Below are 22022 nucleotides of genomic sequence, written 5' to 3'. Positions count from 1 at the left end.
ATGCTGGGTAGTTTTGTTTCAAATAATAATGGATTTTGGTTTTTTTTAGTTCTTCTAGTTAACTCGCAGGAATACTTAGGATAGGATACAGTCAGAATTATTAGTCTTTGACCTTGCTTTTCATCTGCTTCGTATTGTCTGACTGAACTCTGGGAAAGGCTCTGAGAGAAGAGTAAAAAATTATGTTAGTGGACTAGCACACCTGCATTCAACCATCTCTCTTCATAATTTGCTGTGCAAGCTTAGAAAAAACTTACCATTTCTATCTTTTCAGTTACCTCGGGGATAAAAAGATTTGTTTCAAATCTAAATTTTTCTAACTATAGATTATTAGCTATTGTTAGCTCAATGTATGTCATGAGCATAAAGGAAAGGGTTTTAATCTCCAGCATGAAAAAATTAAATTAAAGTTAAATTTACTGGGAAATAGTATCTATGAATTGAGAAGCAGATTATGAAGGACATTTTGAAAATCCTTTCCTTGAATTATTTTTAAAAGAGCAGAAACTCCTGTTCTAGAATTGTTTACATGTGATCTTGCTAAAGTTCAGGGACTATTAAAGGTAATTTTCCAATCTGATTTCATAACTCTAGCAAATAATTTGATTTCTTTCTTGAACTTTGAAATACTATATTTTAAAGTCCACTTTGTCCCCCGCAGTACTAAACTAGCGGTTTTGGTTTGAGCCTACTTTTTCATATACATATTGTTTTACTTATCAATTTATTTATACATTTTTTCACTAATTATCTGCTGAATATATAGTATGTTCCATTCACTTATGAGGATACTGTCACTCTAGCTCTTAGGAAATCCAGGTGTCCTGACCACAGAGATCCTTCCATTTCCTTGTCTTAGAACATGTACTTTAGAAAACTTGTAACTGTAAATACTTTCTCCGCTCCCTTGAAATGTAAATCTTTTTAAAAGCTTCTTGCCAGTTTTGCAACCCAAGAATATCTTTCTCAAGGATCAGGAAGCCATCCCTTTGAATTGTAATCATCAAGAATATAGAGAATAGGAGCCTAACTTAGGTGGATGACTTGCTCCAAGTTTAAAAACTCTCGCCTGTCACAAATATATGAGAAAGTTTACTCTTCCTTTGGGTAAAATCAATTAGCAAACACTAAAAACTCTTCTGCCTTTTGTATCAATGGAATTGAGTTCATACTACCTTCTGGGTACTCTCCTATATTGCAGTAGCTTTAAATAAAATTTTCCTTGCCTGTTTGACATTGTTCAGTGAAGTTTTTGCTTTCATAGGGTAGACTAGATAGTCTCAAATAGACTTTTTCCAACTTTGGAACTTTATATTTCTAGGAAAAGGGCCTTTGCTTTGAGTTGAATGCAAAGAAAGTAATACCTATTTCATGGGATATAAAAAAAATCTGATATGGCTTCAAATTTAGCAGAATTATAGGTTGTCTCCATGCATTTGCTAGTACTCATTCAGAAGACTAATCTCCTCCATTGACCTAACATTTTCTAAATCTACTCTAGCATTATATAACACTTTGACACCTTTTCAAGATGAAAGCCAAAGTTTTGCTACCAGCATTGGTACCACTTTCTTTCTTCTACCTTACTATTTCAGAATCATTAGAATGATCAGATATAAGCAATTTAAATTCATATAAATATGTAGCTCACATCTTAAGCATGTAGTGAGGTCACAGTCAATCAGCTACTTCTATATTCCTGAAAGAACATTTTTTCTTTAGTTGAGGAAAAATATAATTGCCATATCATCGACTGTGTTTCTTTCCTTCAAGATTTACTGCTATGACTTTAACTGATGTTTTGCCTCAAATTTTAGCACTGCTATCATTATAGATTGTAAATATTTACTGAATTAATATGAATGAATGAATTAAAGAATAAATGAATGAGAAATTTTGTAATTGTTTTCTCTCATGGCATATCTTTTTGTAGTGATATATTCCAATATAAATATCTGATATTCTCAGTAAGTATGTACCTTGCATATTTCTAAATGGCTACAGACATGGAAGATTTTTTAAAATACAACTATGATCTAAACTTTTGATGATGTACCATTCTTAAGTGTTATGGTTTCCATACAAATAATCCTTTACATTTTTCATTACATGAAAATATTCAAATCTAGAACAACAGTAAACCTATAATCTTCACATATAAACAAAAGGAAATTCTGCATGAAAACATCAAATAGCAAAGTTTCCTCATTATTAATCACCTTACATTTTCAATATTATTTAACAACGTCTCAATAAGGAGGAAAAGAAATCATTTTTGTGATTCATAACAAGGAACCCTGCAGTTTCATCTAGTGATTATTCAGAGATCTGAAATTGCACCACGTAACTTTGTGTCAGTGTAATATATGATTCACAATGTAGGACACAATACAGAAAGATTTCAGGAAACTTAATTGAATAGAACTGCTGGTGACTTAGCATGATGTTTTCTTAAAGTCCACCAAAAGCATTGTTTTCAGCTGCCTAAGCATTCACAATGCAATAATACAACTGATATAAGGAATGTGTTAGATGCCAAATGGTCTGAGGCTGCTTGCATATCACCTAGGCAAAAATAAAGATCTGCCTAATTCTGCCTTGTTCCCCTAGGCTGTATGACACCGGTACCACGGCTCCCAGGGCAAGAATGATAGCAGGGAAAGAGTGGTAGGAAATGGAAGCCACTGTTAGTGTTCTTAGTGTTTGTATATTCTTCTCTCTTTCCAGCAGCAGAGAAAGAAGGGAAGCAGGCATTCTGTAGAGCAGGAAAGGAATCCTTATGTACCTAAAAGAGCTCCAAAACCCGGGCATGGCGGCTCACCCCTGCAATCCCAGCACTTTGGGAGGCCCGAGGCGGGTGGATCATGAAGTCAGGAGTTCAAGACCAACCTGGCCAAGATGGTGAAACCCCATCTTTACTAAAAATACAAAAAAATTAGCTGGGTGCAGTGGCAGGTACCTGTAATCCCAGCTACTTGGGAGGCTGAGGCAGGAGAATCACTTGTATTCGGAGGGCAGAGGTTGCAGTGAGCCGAGATCATGCCACTGCACTCCAGCCTAGGTGACAGAGTGAGACTCCGTCTCAAAAAAAAAAAAAAAAAAAAAAAAAAAAAAAAAAAAAAAAAAATCGCCACAACAACTTACTAAGAAATTTTAAATAGACAAACTATATCAAACTGGCAACTGCATGTTTATTTTTGCTTCTTTCTTTATCCCAAACAACAATTTAAAAGCAAAATATGGAGTAAAGATATAATTCTGGCCACAATTCTAATTGAGAATTCAAGAAAATAAATCTATGAGTTGAATAGTGGAAAATTTATAGTAAATTACTTGTACCCTGATCTAAAGGCTTTTTTTTTTTCTGATTATTTTGCTACTATAATGGTAATGTTGCAAAACCGAAGTCTTTAAATCCATGGTCTCACAATCTGAGGTATTTTTCTGTTACTGTGAATTATCAGGGAAAAAAGTTTTCCTCAATCATTAGGAATTCTAAAGCAATCTTCAGATTATCTGCTGCTACAGGACATTTAGAAAGTTTCTGTTGCAATTAAATATAAATTGCTCCATAAACTTTGCAAGTATGATTATTATATCTCTTTTATTTCATCAGATTGAGTTGAAAGCAGCTTGATTCTTCACATGCCAGATAAGCAAAGATTTAAGTATTGTCTGTTTAAATATTTCAACTCTACAAATTACCTTAATATCTGGAGTTGCTCACTCTATTCAACATTGAGCAGCTTAGGCAGGGTTTCCCTCAGATTTCAACCTTGCTGCCTGCTTTCCCCACCGAGGAATATACCCAATAGGGTTGTAATATTGCATTCATATTTCAGGCACATTCTAGGTTTCTGTATAGAGCCCAATCCCTAATGTACTTTGCTAGGGACTCTATATATCTCAGAACATTCCAAATACAAAATGAGGATACTGAAAAGGAAACTTGAGTATATCATACTCTAAAATAATACACTTAATTTATACTAAATGAAGTGGTGGAATAATCTCCATTTCTGACCCTAAGTTTGTGCCATGATTGTAAACTCAACTCGACCAAACATTAAGGTTATCTTGGTGCTGTCAATCAAGGAGATAAGAGATGAAATGGGTAATGTGATTGGGGAGGATCCAAAACAACAACAACAAAAAAGCTCTTTCACTCTTATCTATTTCATCTACTAAGCTTTTGAGTATTATTTTCAATATGGTGTTTTACATTTAAAAATCAGTTGCAAAACCACTCTAATATATAAATGTCTTCAAAAGGCTTGTGGAAAATGCATATTTTGACAAAATACATGAATTTTAAATTATTTTTTGCACCAAAATAAACTCATACGAACTTGTTATGACATATATGAACAGGATGTAGTTTGAAGCACTAAGAAAGATAAGACATCAGCTTGAAAAGAGCCCCTGAATTCAGAGTAACATGAATTCTGCTAAAGTCAAAGCAAGAACAAACATCAAATTTATGGTGAAGCTTGGGAGGAAGAACAATGAAATCACTGATGCTTTTCAAAAAGTTTATGGAGACAATGCAGTCTCCAAAATCAGCAGTTTACAAATGGATTGCTCATTTCAAGAAGGGACCAGATGTTGTTGAACATGAAGTCCACAGTAGCATAGCATCTACATCAATTTGTTTAAAAAAAAAAAATTAATTTTGTCTGGGCCCTAATGGAAGAGGACCTATGATTAACAGCAGAAATTGCGAACATCATCAACATCTCAGTTGGTTCAGGTAGCACAATTATGACTGAAAATTTAAAGTTAAGCAAACTTTCTACCTGATGAGTGCGAAAACCGTTGCCCCCAGATCAGCTGCAGTTAAGAGCAGAGCTTTCAATGGAAGTTTTAAACAAGTGGAATAAAGATCCTGAGACATTTCTTTGAAGAATTGTAAGAGGAGATAAAACATAGTTTTACCAGTATGATTCTTAAGACAAAGCACAATCAAAGCAATGGCTATGAAGAGGTGGAAGTGTTCCAGTCAAAGCAAAAGTACCAGTCAAAAGCAGAGGTCCTGGCAGAGTGTTTTGGGATGCTCGAAGCATTTGCTTGTTGACTTTGTGGAGGGCCAAAGAACAATAACATCTGCTTATTATGATAGTGTTTTGAGAAAGCCAACACTTCAGTAGAAAAACACACAGGAAAGCTCCAACAAAGAGTTATTCTTCACCACCACAATGCTCCTGTTCCTTCCTCTCATCAAACAAAGACAATTTTTGTAAGTGCTTATGTTGAAAAATAAAGCTAATTTTTTTATTTTCATCTTGTAATTCCATTCTTCCATGAACTTTTTGAAGTCCCCTCATATAAAGAAAAAAATGTTAAATGAATTATATTGATGTAATACTTAATGGTAATACATTTCACATTCATTATCTAAATGTCATTACAATATCTACTTTATAGCTATCCAGAATAAATTATGTTGTTCTAGCAATTTTTTAATGTAGCTCACATTAACAAAGACAATTCTATAAGTAGAAGATATAATTTATATTCTGATGTTTGTATCTAAGTTTTAAATAAACTGATGATATGCTGCTGTAATTTTTAAATAAATTTTAATTATCAATGTTATTTTTGGTTGAAAAATGATAATTATATAAATTTATGGATTCTATGTGATATTTTGGTATATACATACAATGTGGAATCAAGATAATTAACATACCTGTCATCTCTTTCTATCTTTTTTTATGGTGAGGCATTTGAAATTTACTTTATGTTGAAATATACAATACAGAATTATTGATTGCAGTTGCCCTGTTGTGCAATAGATGTCAAATCTATTCCTCCTGTCTACATGAAACTTTGTACCTTTTTTCTCTGAAATTATATTTTAGATTCCAGGGTCATTTGTGCCTTTTGATCAATAACTCTCTATCCCCTTTGTCCCCACCTCCTACCCCCAGCCTACCACTATTATACTCTCTCCTTCTGTGAGTTAAACTTTATTAGATTCCACATATAAATGAGATCCTGTCATATTTGTCTTTCAATGCCTGCCTTATTTCATTTGGCATAATGTCCTCTAGATTCATGTATGCTGTTGAAAAATGATGAGATTTCCCCATTTTATAAGGCTGAATAGTATTCCATTGTGTATATCTACCACATTTTATTTATCCATTCCTCCTCTGATGGACATTTAGATTGGCTTCATATTCTGACTATTGCAATTATGGAAGTACACATATATCTTTGACATAGCAATTTCAGTTCCTTTTCACATATACTCAGAAGTGGAATTACTGGATCATGTGTTCTATTTTTAATTTTTTGAGGAACCTCCATACTATTTTCCATAATGGCTGTATAAATTTACATCCACTCAAACAATACATAAAAGTTCCCTTTTCTGTGTATCCTCTCCCACACTTGTTATCTTTTGTTTTTTTGATAAAAGCCATTCTAACAGGCATAAGGTGATATCTCACTGTAGTTTTGATTTTCATTTCCCTAATGATTACTGATGCTCAGCATTTTCTCATGTACCTATTGGTCATTTGTATGTCTTCTTTGAGAATTGTCTAGTTGGGTCCTTTGCTCATTTTTAAATCAGGTTATTTGTTTTCTTGCTATTTAATTGTTGGCATTTTTTATTACTCACTTAATCCCTTATTAGATGTATGCTTTGCAAATATTTTCTCCCACTCCATGGTTGGTCTCTTTACCTTGTTAATTGCTTTCTTCACTGCACAGCAGTTTTGTAGTTTATCATCCAATTTGTCTATTTTTGATTTTGTTAGTTATGTTTTTACAGTCATATCCAAAAAAATCATTGCCCAGATCAGTAGAGTCATAGAGTATTTACCCTAAATTCTGGTTGTTTTACAGTTTCACGTCCTCCATTCAAAACTTTAATTCATTTTGAGTTGATATTTGTACGTGGTGTAAGATAAGAGTCTAATTTAATTTTTCTGCATGTAAATATCCAATTTCCCAATAACATTTATTAAAGAGATTGTCCTTTTCTCATCGTGTGTTCTTGGTAACTTTGTCAAAAATCAATTGGCCATTAATATATGGGTTTACTTCTGGGTCTTATATTCTGTTTCAATGGTTAATATATCTAGTTTTATGACAGTAACATGAAGAAGTTTTATCTACAGTTGCTTTACAATATGTTTTGAAATAAGGGAGTATGATGCCTCCAGCTTTGTTCTTTTCGACTAAGACTGTTTTGACTATTGGGATCTTTTTTGGTTCCATATGAATTTAAGGATCATTTTTCCTATTTCTGTGAAAAATGACATTGGAATTTTGATAGAGCTTGTATTGATTTTGTGAATCACTTTGGTTTTACAATATTCTTCCAATTCATGATTACAAAATAATGTTCCATTTATTTGTATTTCATTCAGTTTTTTTCTTCAGTGTTTCACAGTTTTAATATACAAGTCTTTTACCGCCTTGTTAGGTTTATACCTGAGTATTTACTACTATCATAATGAGATTTCTGAAATTTCTTTTCAGATAGTTTGTTATTAGCATATAAAAACACTATGTTGACTTTGTATCCTGTAACTTTACTGAACTTGTTTATTAGTTCTAACAGTTTTTGGATGGAGTCTATCGGGTTGTCTATATAAGATCATGTCATCAGAAAACAGAGACAATTTCACTTCTTCCTTTCTTATTAAAATGCCTTTTAATTCTTTCTTGCCTAATTGCTCTGGGTAGAATTTCCAGTACTATGCTGAAGATAAGTGGTAAGAGTGAATAGACTTATCTTGTCCCTGATTGTAGTGGAAACATTTTCAACTTACACCATTGAGAATAAGTTAGCTACAGATATTTCATATATGACCTGTATTGTGTTGAGATATAGTCCCTGTATACCTAATCTGCTGCTAATATTTTTTTTTAATCACAAAAGGGTGTTGAATTTTGTCAAATGCTTTTTCTATACTGACTGAGATTATACAATATTTATTCATCTTTTTTTAATGTGGTATATCACATTCATTGATTTGCATATATGGAGTCATCCTTGTATCTCAGGGGTAAATAGATGATCATGATTAATAATTATTTAATGCGTTCTTGAATTTTATTTGCTAATATTTGTTGAGAATTTTTGCATCTATGTTAATTACAGATATTGGCCTGTAATTTTCTTTTCTCATAGTGTCCCTGTTTTTTGGCATTAGAGTAATGCGTCTCCTTAAATGAGTTTATTAGTATTCTCTCCACTTCAATTTTTAGAAAAGTTTGGGAAGAACTGATATTAGTTCTTTAAATGTTTGGTAGAATTCATCACTGATACCATCCACTCCTGGGTGCTTTTTGATGGGAGACATTTTATTACTGATTAATTCTCCTTACTAATTACTGGTCTGTTCAGATTTTCTGTTTCTTTATTATTCAGTCTTGGTAGGTGTATGTGACTAGACATTTAGCCATTTCTTCTACATTATCAAATATTTTGGTGTGTAATTGTTCATAGTGGCTTCTTATAATCTTTTGTATTCCTGTGGTATCCGTTGTAATTTCTCTTGATTCATGTCTAATCTTATTTATTTTTTTTCCTTGTTAGTGCAGCTAAGGGTTCATCAATTTTGTTGATCTTTCCAAAGATCTGACTCTTGGTTTTGTTGAGTTCTTTTCTCACTTTATTAGGGTCTGTTTCATTTATATCTGCTCTGATCTTTGCTATTTTCTTTCTTCTGGTAACTTTGGGCCTAGCTTGTTCTTCTTTTTCTAGTTCCTTGAGGTGTACAATTAAATTGCCTATTTGTATTATAGCATATTTTTGCTTGTAGACATTTGTCACTGTAAATTTGTAGACATTTGTCACTGTAAATTTTCCTCTTAGGGCTGCTTTTGTACATCTAATAAGTTTTGATATGTTGCATTTTCCTTTTTGTTTGTCTCAAGGTATTTTTTCATTAATTCTGTGACCCATTAGTTATTTAGGAGCATATTAATTTCCACATATCTGTTTATTTTTCTCAATATCTCTTGGTATTGATTTCCAGTTTCATGCTGAAATTATCTCAAAACTTGGTTTCATATTATTTTAGGTCTTTTAAATTTGTTATGATTTGTTTTGTGGCCTAACATGTAAAATAGTTTTGACATATTCGATTAAATAAAATATCTTATTAAAAGTAATTATAGGGCCAGGTGTGGTGGCTCACGCCACCCAGCACTTTGGAAGGTTGAGGAGCTGAGGTTGAGTTAGGCCAGATACTTTCTCTGTGGGTAATTGACTTGAAGTTGTCTTTTTGTGTCTAGAAGACTCAATGCAAAGACTATAACTTAGTTGCATTACCTCTTTGCCACTAGGGGTGGAGAGGTCAGATGCTCCCTCTGCAGTTAATCACTCACCTTTCACTGACTGTCTGCAAGGGGACAATTTAAGGAGAGCCCCCAGTCCATATGAGAATGCTGGCTAGATATTCAGGTCTGGAAGTGGCATGATCCATTTGTCCTACAGCGTGATACTGTTGGCTACCCTCTTTAGAGTGTCATCTGCATTGGTCAGAAGGTAAAGCAACCACCAATATCTGCACACTATGAGTCCCACCCCATTCTTTGTTTCTAACTGACCCCAGGTAATCCAGCCGTACAGGCATTTCCATTGTTTTCCATGGGATAAAGCAGCAGTGAACCTCTTGCAAAGCGTTCCAGAATGGTGCGGAAGCTGAATATTTGCCTCCAACTCACTTTTCGCTTTGTAGACACTGTGAGTCCAGGGGAATTCTGGGTGTGTGGCATTCCTCTTATTGCACTGCAGCTTTTGTCAGTTCTGCAGTCCAAGAAATGTGTCTCAGCCTCACTCCCAAATTCTGGAATAATCAGGATATTTTTGCCTGTGGATAGCGGCTAGTTGGATTTCAGTGAAGGGAAGTGAAACTGGAGAACTCCCATTCTGCCATCTTGCTGACATCACTCTGGAAATTATTTTTAAAATAAATATTTAATTTGTATCTAATTAATAATACAAATGAGAGAATTCTTGGCATGTTATTAATAAACTATTTCTTTTGGAATGAAAACAATAGCACAGCAAGAAAACAATAATTAAATAATATTTTAAGTCTCATGTATTCAGGGAAATATTTTATAAGAATTGTGCCGTAGACAAGAACAGGTGGTAATGATTAGATTTTCCATCTGCAGATTGTAAAGTCATCTGCAGGTTGGCTTTCAAAAGTATTATAGCCAATATGTGGAAACCTATCAATTTTCAAATTATGCCAAATGGACCTTGACCAAATTCAAAGAGCCATGTAGGACCAATGTTCTTTTTGATGTTTTTTAAAGCTTAAAGCAGATGACCATACCATTTGCACAGCAAAATAGGACCTATGAACAGCATGTGAGCAGCATTTATTTAGTGAGTGGAAGAAGGGATCAGTTAATGACATCAGAGCACCTTTAAATCCCAGATTCTAAGTTTCTAATATTCCTCTGCAGATGTGGCCGATTCAAAGAGTAGTGATTTTCTCTTTTCAACTGGAGCCTATTATTTTTCAGATATCTGTAGTTAAGTAGTATTATTCTCACGTCGTGACTTGGATTGTTTTCTAACATTATCACTCACCAGTTAGAACTGTGCTATATACTAGCCTAATAATTTGCATTTTGTTTGGGAGTCTTGATGCTAGGGCTGTGTTGGCATAAAAGGGCCTCTATGCTCATCAAAAGAAGCATATCAGTGAAACCATCTCCAGTGAAATTTTATAAGCTTGGTAAAGAAAATAAGATAAAATCCAACTAGGCTTACCCATTAAGCCAGCTTGCCCTTTGGCCCACTTCCTTGTAGTTAGCTGCTACTTATTACCCCATGATAGCATAGCCCTTGTCACAATGTGTCCGGAATTCATTCCTTCCGGTGGGTTCTTGGTCTTGCTGACTTCAAGAATGAAGCTACAGACCCTTGTGGTGAGTGTTACAGCTCTTAAAGATGGTGTGTCCGGAGTTTGTTCCTTCAGGTGTTCAGCATCTGGAATTTCTTCCTTCCAGTGGGTTTGTGGTCTCACTGACTTCAGGAGTGAAGCCGCAGACCTTTGCAGTGAGTGTTACAGCTCTTAAAGGTGGTGTGTCCAGAGTTTGTTCCTTCAGATGTTCAGATGCGTCTGGAGTCTCTTCCTTCCAGTGTGTTCATGGTCTCACTGACTTCAGGAGTGAAGCCGCAGACCTTTGCAGTGAGTGTTACAGCTCTTAAAGGTGGTGTGTCCAGAGTTGTTTGTTCCTCCCAGTGGGTCTGTAGTCTGGCTGACTTCAGGAATGAAGCGGCAGGATGAGTGTTACAGCTCACAAAGGTAGTGCGGACCCAAAGAGTGAGCAGCAGCAAGATTTATTGTGAAGAGCGAAAGCACAAAGCTTCCACAGCCTGGAAGGGGACCCGAGCAGGTTGCCGGCTGTTGGTGGGGGGTGGCCAGCTTTTATTCCCTTATTTGGCCCCGCCCACGTCCTGCTGATTGGTCCATTTTATAGAGTGATGATTGGTCCATTTTACAGAGTGCTGAGTGGTCTGTTTTTACAGAGTGCTGATTGGCGCATTTACAAACCTTTAGCTAGACACATAGCGCTGAGTGGTACGTTTTTACAGAGTGCTGATTGGTGTGTTTACAAACTTTAGCTAGACACAGAGCACTGATTGGTGCATTTACAAACCTTTAGCTAGCCAGAAAAGTTCTCCAAGTCCCCCCTCAACCCAGGAAGTCCAGCTGGCTTCACCTCTCAACAAGATCATTTGTTCTTTTTCTGTTATATAGATAAAATCTAAGACATCATGAGATGGTAAGCTTTCTGTTTCAACTTCTTATTAAAGTTCTGCATACTAACAAAACTACAGACAGATGACAGCTGGTCTGGAGGGCCCAGTAAGAACTGACTCATGGAGAAATGCTGGCCAATCAACAACCTCAAATTTTCTAGCCCCTCACCCTGCACAAATCCCCTTAAAAATCCTTGCCCAGAGCCCTTCAAGGAAACATATTTGAGGCTTGAGAATTCCTCCCATCACTTCACTGAGCATTTGGTTATTAATAAACTCTTTCTCTGCTGCAACCCCATGTCAGTGTATTGGTCTGTTGCTGTGCAGCAGGCATAGAAAACTGGCAGTCCTGTAACACAGCAGTCCCTAATTGCCGTGGAAGGCAATTTTTCCACAGACTGGTGGCAGGAGATGGGGGATTGTTTCAGGATGAGACTGTTCCACCTCAGATCATCAGGCATTAGACTCTTATAAGGAATGTGCAACCTAGATCCCTCACATGCACAGTTCACAATAAGGTTCATGTTCCTATGAGAATCTAAGGTCGATGCTGATCTGACAGGAGGAGGGCTCAGGCGGTTATTCTTGTTTGCCTGTCGCTCACCTCCTGCTGTGTGGCCCAGTTCCTAATAGGTCATAGACGGGTACCTGTACATGTCCATGGTGGTGGAGGACCCCTCCTCTAATATCAACATCATGTAGCTACAGCATTCATTAGTGTTGTCTGCTAACTTTAATATACTGATGCTAAGTATTTTACTTTTATAACCATATGTTATGCAATATTGTACACTTTGCCTGCCTTCCCCTTTCTCATGTATTTGGGATAGAAATATTTTGTGGTCTTATATTCAAAGATAAGAAAGAAAGGAAGGAAGAGAGGGAGAGAAGGTAGTAAGGGGAGACAGACATTAAAAGAGATATTAGAAGAGCTGAATTTAGCCCCACCAAAATTCAGAAATTGAATTTCTAACACCCAGCTCTTCGGAATATGACTGTATTTGGGGACAGGATTTTAAAAGAGGTAACTACATTAAAAATGAGGCCATTAGAGTGGGCCCTAATCCAATGTGACCAATGTCATTATGAGAGGAGATTAGGAAGCTATAGGGGAAGAAAAATAATTTTCACTCTACCCTGCTGAGTTTTTCTCTGGGATAGACCCTTGTAACAAAAGGCAGACTACCAAGAGAACAGCCAACAGAAGTTTGATGTGTATACTTCATAGATACATGGTAAATGTCCATAGAAATGCATAAATCTCAAAGAGATGGCTTAGACTTAAGGCTTACATACCATCTTCTGCTGAAGCAAATAAAGAGGATATTAACAGGAAAGTAATGGGGAAGTGACTAGGAAAGTCATGGTAAACACAGTAAGGTTTTCTATGCAGATTTAAATTGGTGCCTTCTCCATTTATAAAAGTCTCTAGAGATTAGAATCTTTCTTCTCTTCTTGGTATAGAAGAGAGAGATACTCTTACAAATGGAGATTTCCTTACAAAAGGGTAACTTCTACTCTGCTTTCGGAGCTTCTTCTGTGTCTGCCATCTCTCAAAATAATCACCTCAAAATAATCTTTATGCCAAAGAGGCAGGACTTAAAATATCATATTCTCATCTAAAATGTACAGAGAAACACCAAGGGCACATGTACATTGAGGGACAACCTCTTGTGAAGATGTAGCAAGTATGCAGCCCTCTACAAGCCATGGAGAAAGACCTCATAGTAGACCAATTCTGCCAGCCCTAGATCTTGGACTGGCAGCCTGCAGAACTGGAAGAAAATACATTTCTATTGCTATTTTTTTGTAGCAGCCCTAGCAAACTAATGCAGATTTATAAATGTACTTTGCTCCAAATCCCCTTAAAGGAGAGGACAAAAAAGTTGTGTAGTTCAAGACAAAAAAATATATTAACACCAAAGAAGAACAAACTTACCTAGAAAATATTTACGGGAGAATAGAAATGAATTAAAATGACCTCAAATATCAGAATTAAAAATTCTCCTTTCAATGCCCAGAGCTTTGAGATTACCTAATTATGAGGAATCTCTTTCTGATGAATTAGAAACTAGATGCTGTCTCTATGGAAAAAACAATAGGTAGGGAACCCCTTCTAAATGTCCATTTTGGAAAGGAATAACCTAGTTGGTTACTTAAGAGGACATTTCTTGAAAAACTAAAATGTGTATTTTTAGAACAATTGGTTCTAAAATTATCAAAATTATTCTAACATGTATGTCATATATTTGGATTTGTTATTAATTATAGAACATTTGTGAATATATAAAACAAGTTAAAATTGAATGTAAAGCAAATTTATTGAATTCTCCATATCTTTTACTTGATTAGAATAAAAATTTTATTTAAATTAAAAATAATACAACAATCTAATGTAAAAAAATAAACTATGAACTAAACTGGTAATAAATTCTTCACATGACCGGTCCTGGTGGCTCATACCTGTAATACCAGTGTTTGGCTGTCCAAGAATTCTGGGAGGCCAAGGCAGGTGAATCAGTTGAGGTGAGGAGTTCAAGACAAACCTGGGCAACATGGTGAAACCCCGTCTCTACAAAAATACAAAACTACTACTCGGGAGGCTGAGGCAGGAGAGTCACTTGAATCTGGGAGGTGGAGGGTTGCAGTGAACCGAGATGGTGCCACTGCACTCCAGTCTGCGTGACAGAGGAAGACTCTGTCTCAAAAAAAAAAACAAAAAAACAAAAAAACAAAAAACCATGAGAAATCTTACATATCTTGCAGGTGTACTAAATTACAATGGAAATTTAATAAGCTACATATATAAGGTATGTATATAAGTTTTTGAAAACATATTTGAAAAGTTCTGACATATCAATATATTTATGAAACATGAAACCAGCACCACAAATCAAGATAATGAACAAACCAAAACAATGCCTTCCCCTCCATTTCCTTCTCCAGGCAAACACTCATTCACTCATCTGCTTTCTCTCACTATAGATTAGTTTTCATTTTCTAGAATTTTATATAAATGAAAATACACATTATATATTTGTTTTTTGGCTTGTTTGAATCAGAGTAATTGAGAGTCATTCTTGTTGTTGTATAAATTAATAGCTCCTTTTGTTGTTGACTAGTATTTCATCATAGGAATATACTACATTTTCTTTATTTAGCAGACATCTGAGCTGCTTTCACATTGGGGCTATTAAAAATAAAGCATCCATAAATAATTTTATACCATATGTTTACAATTCCCTTACACAAACAACCAAAAGGAAAATGGCTAGGCCATCTATAAAGTATATGTTTAAATATTGTTTTAAATGTAAACTGTTTTCTGAAGCAATTGTAACATTTTACATTTCTTCCTGCCTTGTATCTGCTTTCTCATTAACATTTGACATGGTCCAAACTTTTAATTTTGGTGATTCTCTTAGGGTATGTAATGATATCGAATTATGGTTTTAATTCTAATTACTAGTGATATTGAGTGTCTTTTATATTCTTATTTTGCATCCATACATCTTTGTTAAAGCGTTTGCATAAAATTTTGGCTCCTTTTTTTGTTTGTTTGTTTTTTCTTTTTTCTTGAGACAAGCTGGAGTACAGTGGCATGATCCCAGCTCACTGCAACCTCTGCTTCCCAGGCTTACGCGATTCTCCCACCTCAGCCTGCCAAGTAGGTGGGATTACAGGCGCAAGCCACAAACACCCAGCTAATTTCTGTATTTTTATAGAGATGCGGTTTTGCCGTGTTGCCCAGGCTGGTCTCAAATTCCTGAGTTCAAAGTAATCCACCCACCTTGGCCTCCCAAAGTGCTAGGATTACAGGCATGAGACAGCATGCCCAGCCTTTGGCTTATTATGAAGTAGTAATTAATATGTAGTATTTATAAGTAGTATTTGTCCTTCTGTAATTGGCTTGTTTCACTTAGCATCATGTCATCTGGGTTTATCCATGCTGTAGCCAATGACAGAATTTCATTTTTAAAGGCTGAATAATATTTCATTGTATGTATATACCACATTTTTTTCCATTCATCCATTGATGGACATTTAGGTTGCTTCTATGTCTTGGCTATTATGAATAGTGCTATAATGAACACTGTAGTATAAATATTTCTTTGATTTCAATTCCAGAAGTGGGATTATTGAATCATATGAATTAAAAATCATATTTTTAATTATTTGCAGAACCTTCATACTGTTTTCCATAGTGGGTGTTTCAATTTACAGTCCTACCAAGAGTGGACAAGTATTGCTTTTTTCTACATCCTCATCAAAACTTGTTATCTTTTGGGTTTTTTGCTAATAGCCATCCTAACAGGTGAGAGGTGGTATCTCTTGGTGGTTCTGATTTGCGTTTCCCTGATGATTAGTGATGTTGAGCACCTTTTCATATAGCTTTGGCCATGTGTATGTCTTCTTTACAAGTATGTCTATCAAGATCCTGTGGACATTTATTAATTGGATTATTTGGGGGTTTTGCAATTGATTTGTTAGTTCTTTATGTCCTTTGGATGTTAACTAATTATCAGCTATATGGTTTGAAAATATTTTCTCCTATTCTGTATATTGTCTTTTTATTTTGTTCATTGTTTCTTTTGCTGTGCAGAAGTTTTGTAGTTTAATATAGTCCCACTTGTCTATTTTTTGCTTTTGTTTTCTCTGATTTTGATGTTGTATAGATGAAATCCTTGTGAAGACCAATATAAAGAAGATTTTCTCCAATTTTTTTTCTTTTAAGTTTTGCCTATTTATTTATAAGAATATAATTATTGGGAAAGAAGGGGTATGGCTAATGGGTACAAAAGTATAGTTAGATAGAATGAATAAGATCTAGTATTCGATAGCATAACAGGGTGACTACAGTCCACGATAATTTAGTGTACATATTAAAATAATATAATTTATAATTGAGTTGTTTGTAACAAAAATAAAGGATAAATGCTGGAGGTGATGGATACCCCATTCACCCTAATCTGATTATTATGCATAGTATACCTATATCAAAATATCTAATGTGCCTAATAAAAATATATACCTACTATGTACTCCAAAAAACTAAAAAAAATTTTTTTAAAGAATAGGATTATACCATATATCTGGGTTCTTTTGGTCAATGTTACACCTGTGATAGTCACCCATGTTATTACTTGTAAGAATAATTCATTATTTTTGGACAAAAATATTATGTATATTATGTATATTTAATGTGTAATACCTCATGATTTGTTATGCATATGCATTGTGAAATGATCACCAAAATCAAGCTAATTAACATATTTATCACCTCACATAGTTACCATATTCTCCATCTTTTCTTTGTGTGTGTGTTTGTGTGTGTGTGTGTGAAGAGAACACTTAAAATTTACCCTCTTGACAAATTTCAAGTATATAATATAGTGTTAACTATTTTCAAATTATTGTACATTACATTTCTAGTAGCTATTCATCTTATTTAAGTGAAACTTTGTACCCCTTGACTAACATAGCATGATTTTTTTCCTCCCTCAGCCCCTAACTATTCTACTTACTACTTCTATGAGTTTAAGTCCCTTGAATTCCACATGTAAGTAACAGTTCTTTTCAGTAAAGTACTGGGACTCTTAGCTAGAGCAATTAGACATGAAAAAGAAATAAAAGCCATCCAAATTAGATAGAAAGAAGTAACATTATATCTATTTGCAGAGAACATGATCATATACATAGAAAACTCTAACGATTTGACAAAAAAAAAAAAAAAAAACTAGGTGAACTAATAAAGGAATTCAGTAAAGTTGTAGGATTCAAAGTCAACAATATAAAATTAGTCATGTCACAAACAACAAACTATCTGAAGAAAATTAAGAAAACAGTACTATTCATAATAGCAACAAAAAGAAAAATATATTTAGGAATAAACTTAATGAAAGAGATGAAAAAGTTGTACACTGAAAATTATAAAGCACTGGTGAAGGAAGTTAGAGAAGACACAGATAAATGGAAAACATCCCAAGCTCACAGATTGAAAGAGTTAATATTGGTAAAATGATCACCCTACTGAAAATGATCTACAGATTTAATGTAACTGCTGTGCCCTATATTTTTCCCAGAAGTTTTATGGTTTTATGTCTTACATTTAAGTATTTATTTTGAGTTATTTTGTGTATGGTATGAGGATAAAATTTTATTCATTTGCATGTGAGTCCAGTTTCTCACACTACTTATTGAAGAAACTATGTGTTCCCTATTGTGTGTTCTTGGCACCCTCGTCAAAGATTCATTGATCATACATGAATAGGCTTATTTCAGAATTATGTGTTCTGCTTCCATTTATCTATATGTGTGTTTTTACGCCAGTACAACACTGCTTTGATTATTGTAGATTTGTACTATCTTTTGAAATCAGGAAGTGTGACACTTCCCGCTTTGCTTTTTTATTCAAAAATGCTTTGGCTATTCAGGTTCTTGTGACTCCATATGAATTTTATGATGTTTTTGCCTATTTCTGTAAAAAAAAAAATGGCATTCAGATTTTGATAGGGATTGCATTGAGTATGTAATCACATAGGGTAGTATGGACGTTTAAAAAAAAAAAAAGTTCATTCTTCCAATTCATGAGCAAGGAATATCTTTCCACTTATTTGTGTTTGCTTTAATTTCTCTCATCAGTGTTTAATAGTTCACTGTATACATTTTTTTATTTGGTTAAGTTTACTCCTAAGTACTTTTTATGCTACTGTTATAACTTTAGATACATATAGACAATAGTACTATATACGTATTTGGTGAAAATAAGTGAAGAAATATCTGCTGTCTATTTATAGGATGGGAATATATGAGGCAACCTCTGCTCTCTGTTCCTTAATTTGGCACCTTCATTTTCACTGATGATAGTTACTTGAATTGCTGAGAATGTGATCAAATATAAGTTAATCAGCCTCTTAAAGTACATGTCCAACCAATGAGACCACCTTGTCCTAATTAGAGCCATAAGAAATCTCTAGTTCACCTTTCCTCCCATTGCTTTGGGTTCACAGATTAGGAAGATGTTAGAATATTCCCTCACAGACTTCCACCACAGCCCTCTCCAATCAGTGTATAATTGGCCAGTTTTCTAGGAGTGCCGGTGAAAATGAACAACAAGTTCACTAACATTTTGGCTTTTTCATGATCAAAAATTACTTTTTGGAACTCTTAAATTTTTCTGATCAATATATAAAGGAACTTGAGATATGCTATGGCTCCAACTTTCTTAAACTAAAGCCTCAAATGCAAACACCTATAGGAAGCTACCTAATTATGCACTCCAGATCCCTTCAAGTTTCTATCTTTGCTGTGATTTTAGATGGACTACTATATTTATGCTTTTATACTGATATCTCAAACTTCCTATGATGGTTTCTCTGTAGGATAACATAGGAAAAGTAGATATGCTATCATGAAGAAAAAAATGGTGCTGTTGAATACAATTGTGCTGGACATACAACTTAGCATATTCCCTGCCATCCCCAGGGAGTAACAGATATCATAGCTAGGAAAAAAAATAACCCTTAACATTAGGACTATAGAAAGAAACCTGAAAGCAAAGTAGACTGGCTTTAAAATATTCTGGTTCAGCAGGTAAAGCACTCACTTCACTTATGAATCACATTTCATGACCCATGAGGATGTTTAGATCTATATTTTATTTAGTACATGGAGTATTTCTTTTAAATGCTTCTGTACTACAATGATGAGAAATTTAGACTCCTGTTTGTCTTTTTCTTAGAAATAGCTAGACATTAGTTAACTGATTGCAAAACCACAGTTAATGACAAAGATACATTTAGATCTTTTTTTATTTCAATAAATAATGCAGAAAAATAATGTCACCTAAATACAGCTATAGTATAATTTTTCATCTCTCAATTATATAAACTGTTTCTCATAAGAGAAAAATGTTGAGGTTAACAACTAATACCCTTTATGGGACTTGGCTTTTGTTAAAATAATATTTATGTGTTTTGTTCTGCTTTGTTTAAAAAAGCACACACACCACAAAATAAATCAAGACACAGAGACAAACCCACAAAAGGGAGAAAAAACACAAAGAAGATTTTACTTTATCTCTTGAATTCTAGATAAGTCTCAGGAATTCAAGCATAAGGACATGGATGGATTACAGTGAAACAGAATCCCCATCACAATAGCGCTCAGGGAATTGAGAGTGGAGCAGAAGTTGTTCTTTACAAGCACTTTGCAATTTGTTAGTTCTTTTTAGATATATAGGCTTTCTATCAGACTTTTATGAGCTTTTCCTTATGCATAAAAACTTGGCAAACAGTTTGTCTCTGTGTGTGTGTGTGTGTGTGTGTATGTGTGTATGTGTGTGTGTGTGTATTTCAAGAAGCTTCAAAAGCAAAAAAAAAATTCTACCAGTAATACCATAACAAAGTTTAATATGAATCAGCATCATGAAAAAGTATCAACTCATTTACTGGGTTTGTTAACTTCAATTATTTATGATAGAACCATGACTCAAATGACGACAAAATAAGTAGCCAAGTTCAGAGTGAGACAGATTACTAAAAGAACAGCTATCCTATAGCTAATAAAAGGGATGATGGAAGACACGTGGACTATATATTCACTACTTAATATGAGAACAAGACAACTTGTATAAGCCGTTCAATGACTAAGAGCATGTCCTCTTGGCCATGAGTAGAACTGGTCTGCCAGGTATAAACAAAGACAGAGTCTACATATGGGGATTAGAATGTTAAAGGAGAAAAGAGCCAAATCATCCTTGATGTCTATTAACACAAAACTATCTTGATTATTTTACCTAAAATATATAAAAATCTATTATGGTTAGCAGAATAATATGTTTATAGAATAAGAAGTAAAGAAGTATAAATTCATTATACTGTAGTACAATAGGAAGGAATTATAATCTAGAGACTATTAGTGTCACCAGTAGTATTCTTCAGAAGCAGGGGCTGAAATGGAGTTTGGAGTGAAAGATGAGTTTAGGGATCAACATCTATGAAAGGAAGAGGAAGAAAGTAGCACTGGGCACAGGAAAAAGGTGAAATACAATTTATGTGTCACAAAGCTTTGGCCAACTCAGTTCCAGTTCTAGAGAAAGTATTGCTATCAAAGCTTCCCATGACAGGCTGAGATGGCTGGGTCTTATACCCTGCCTTACTCAGTCAAGGGATGTAGGCTGCCCAGAAAGTGTGTAGCAATAGCCAAAGGCTGCCTCCTGAGTGCACTGCCTGAATCCAAGCAAGAGGTTTTATTTTGAAAATGGATCTGGACAGTTTAGTCCTGCATCTGTCACATCAAGCCTAGAAATTCCCCAAAAGAATCCTGTACTTTAATATATAGGTCTTAATATTACAAAAATAATTTATACTTATTTTTCCTTGTTAATAAAAAAATGAGAAAACTATATTTAATATGATTTCCCCCCAGATGATCATAAATGAAATGTACCAAATAAGCCATATAAAATGGAACTCCCATATAAAAAAATCTATAAATTCCAAAGAATACTTAAGATGTTGAACCCTGAAAATATAGTACAAGGGAAATTGTTAAAGGAACAAAATATAATTTGGATGTCTCACTAAATATTAATTGGTATGGTGAAATAGCTATACAAGTAACAATGAAAAGTGCTTTGAATGTCACAGAATTTTCTGTTTCTAACACTACAGTCATAGAAACATAGATGATACAGTGATTACTAACACATGTCCCTTGCTGTGATCAACAGTTCATAGGCTAATTCAGTAAAGAGGCACATTAACAAATAATGACAATAATATGCAATAACTGCATCTGGAAACATGGTGCTAAGGAATCATCTAGCCTAGGTCTGGGTTAGGGGAGTGTGCAGACATCATGAAAGACCTAACGAGAAAGGTTCTCCCAGCTCTAAGAATTTCCACTCACAGTCATCTACCACCAGGCAAAGAGCACAGGGTTTATCTTAAAGAAATGCAGAAAATTGTCTGAAGAACAATAAGGCTTCCAATACTGGCACCCCAACATAAAGCTCTACTTATTCTGGCATTTAGGAACCCATATTTTGTCAGCCTGAAAGCAATGCCTGATTGTTCTCATGCCCCACTCAAGCCACATACAGAGTTCACAGTCAAAATTCCACCTCAGGGAAAACAAACAAACAAAAAACCTAATATGAATACTATATACAGAGTCTATGTACATGTGTGAGTGTGGATGTGTATATTCAATTTCTCACATACACACACACTGAGAAACACACACACACACACATATATATACACACACA

Source organism: Macaca thibetana, chromosome 12 (assembly GCF_024542745.1).
Source record: "Macaca thibetana thibetana isolate TM-01 chromosome 12, ASM2454274v1, whole genome shotgun sequence".
In the NCBI taxonomy this organism is placed as follows: domain Eukaryota; kingdom Metazoa; phylum Chordata; class Mammalia; order Primates; family Cercopithecidae; genus Macaca; species Macaca thibetana.
This window is presented reverse-complemented; position numbering follows the sequence as displayed.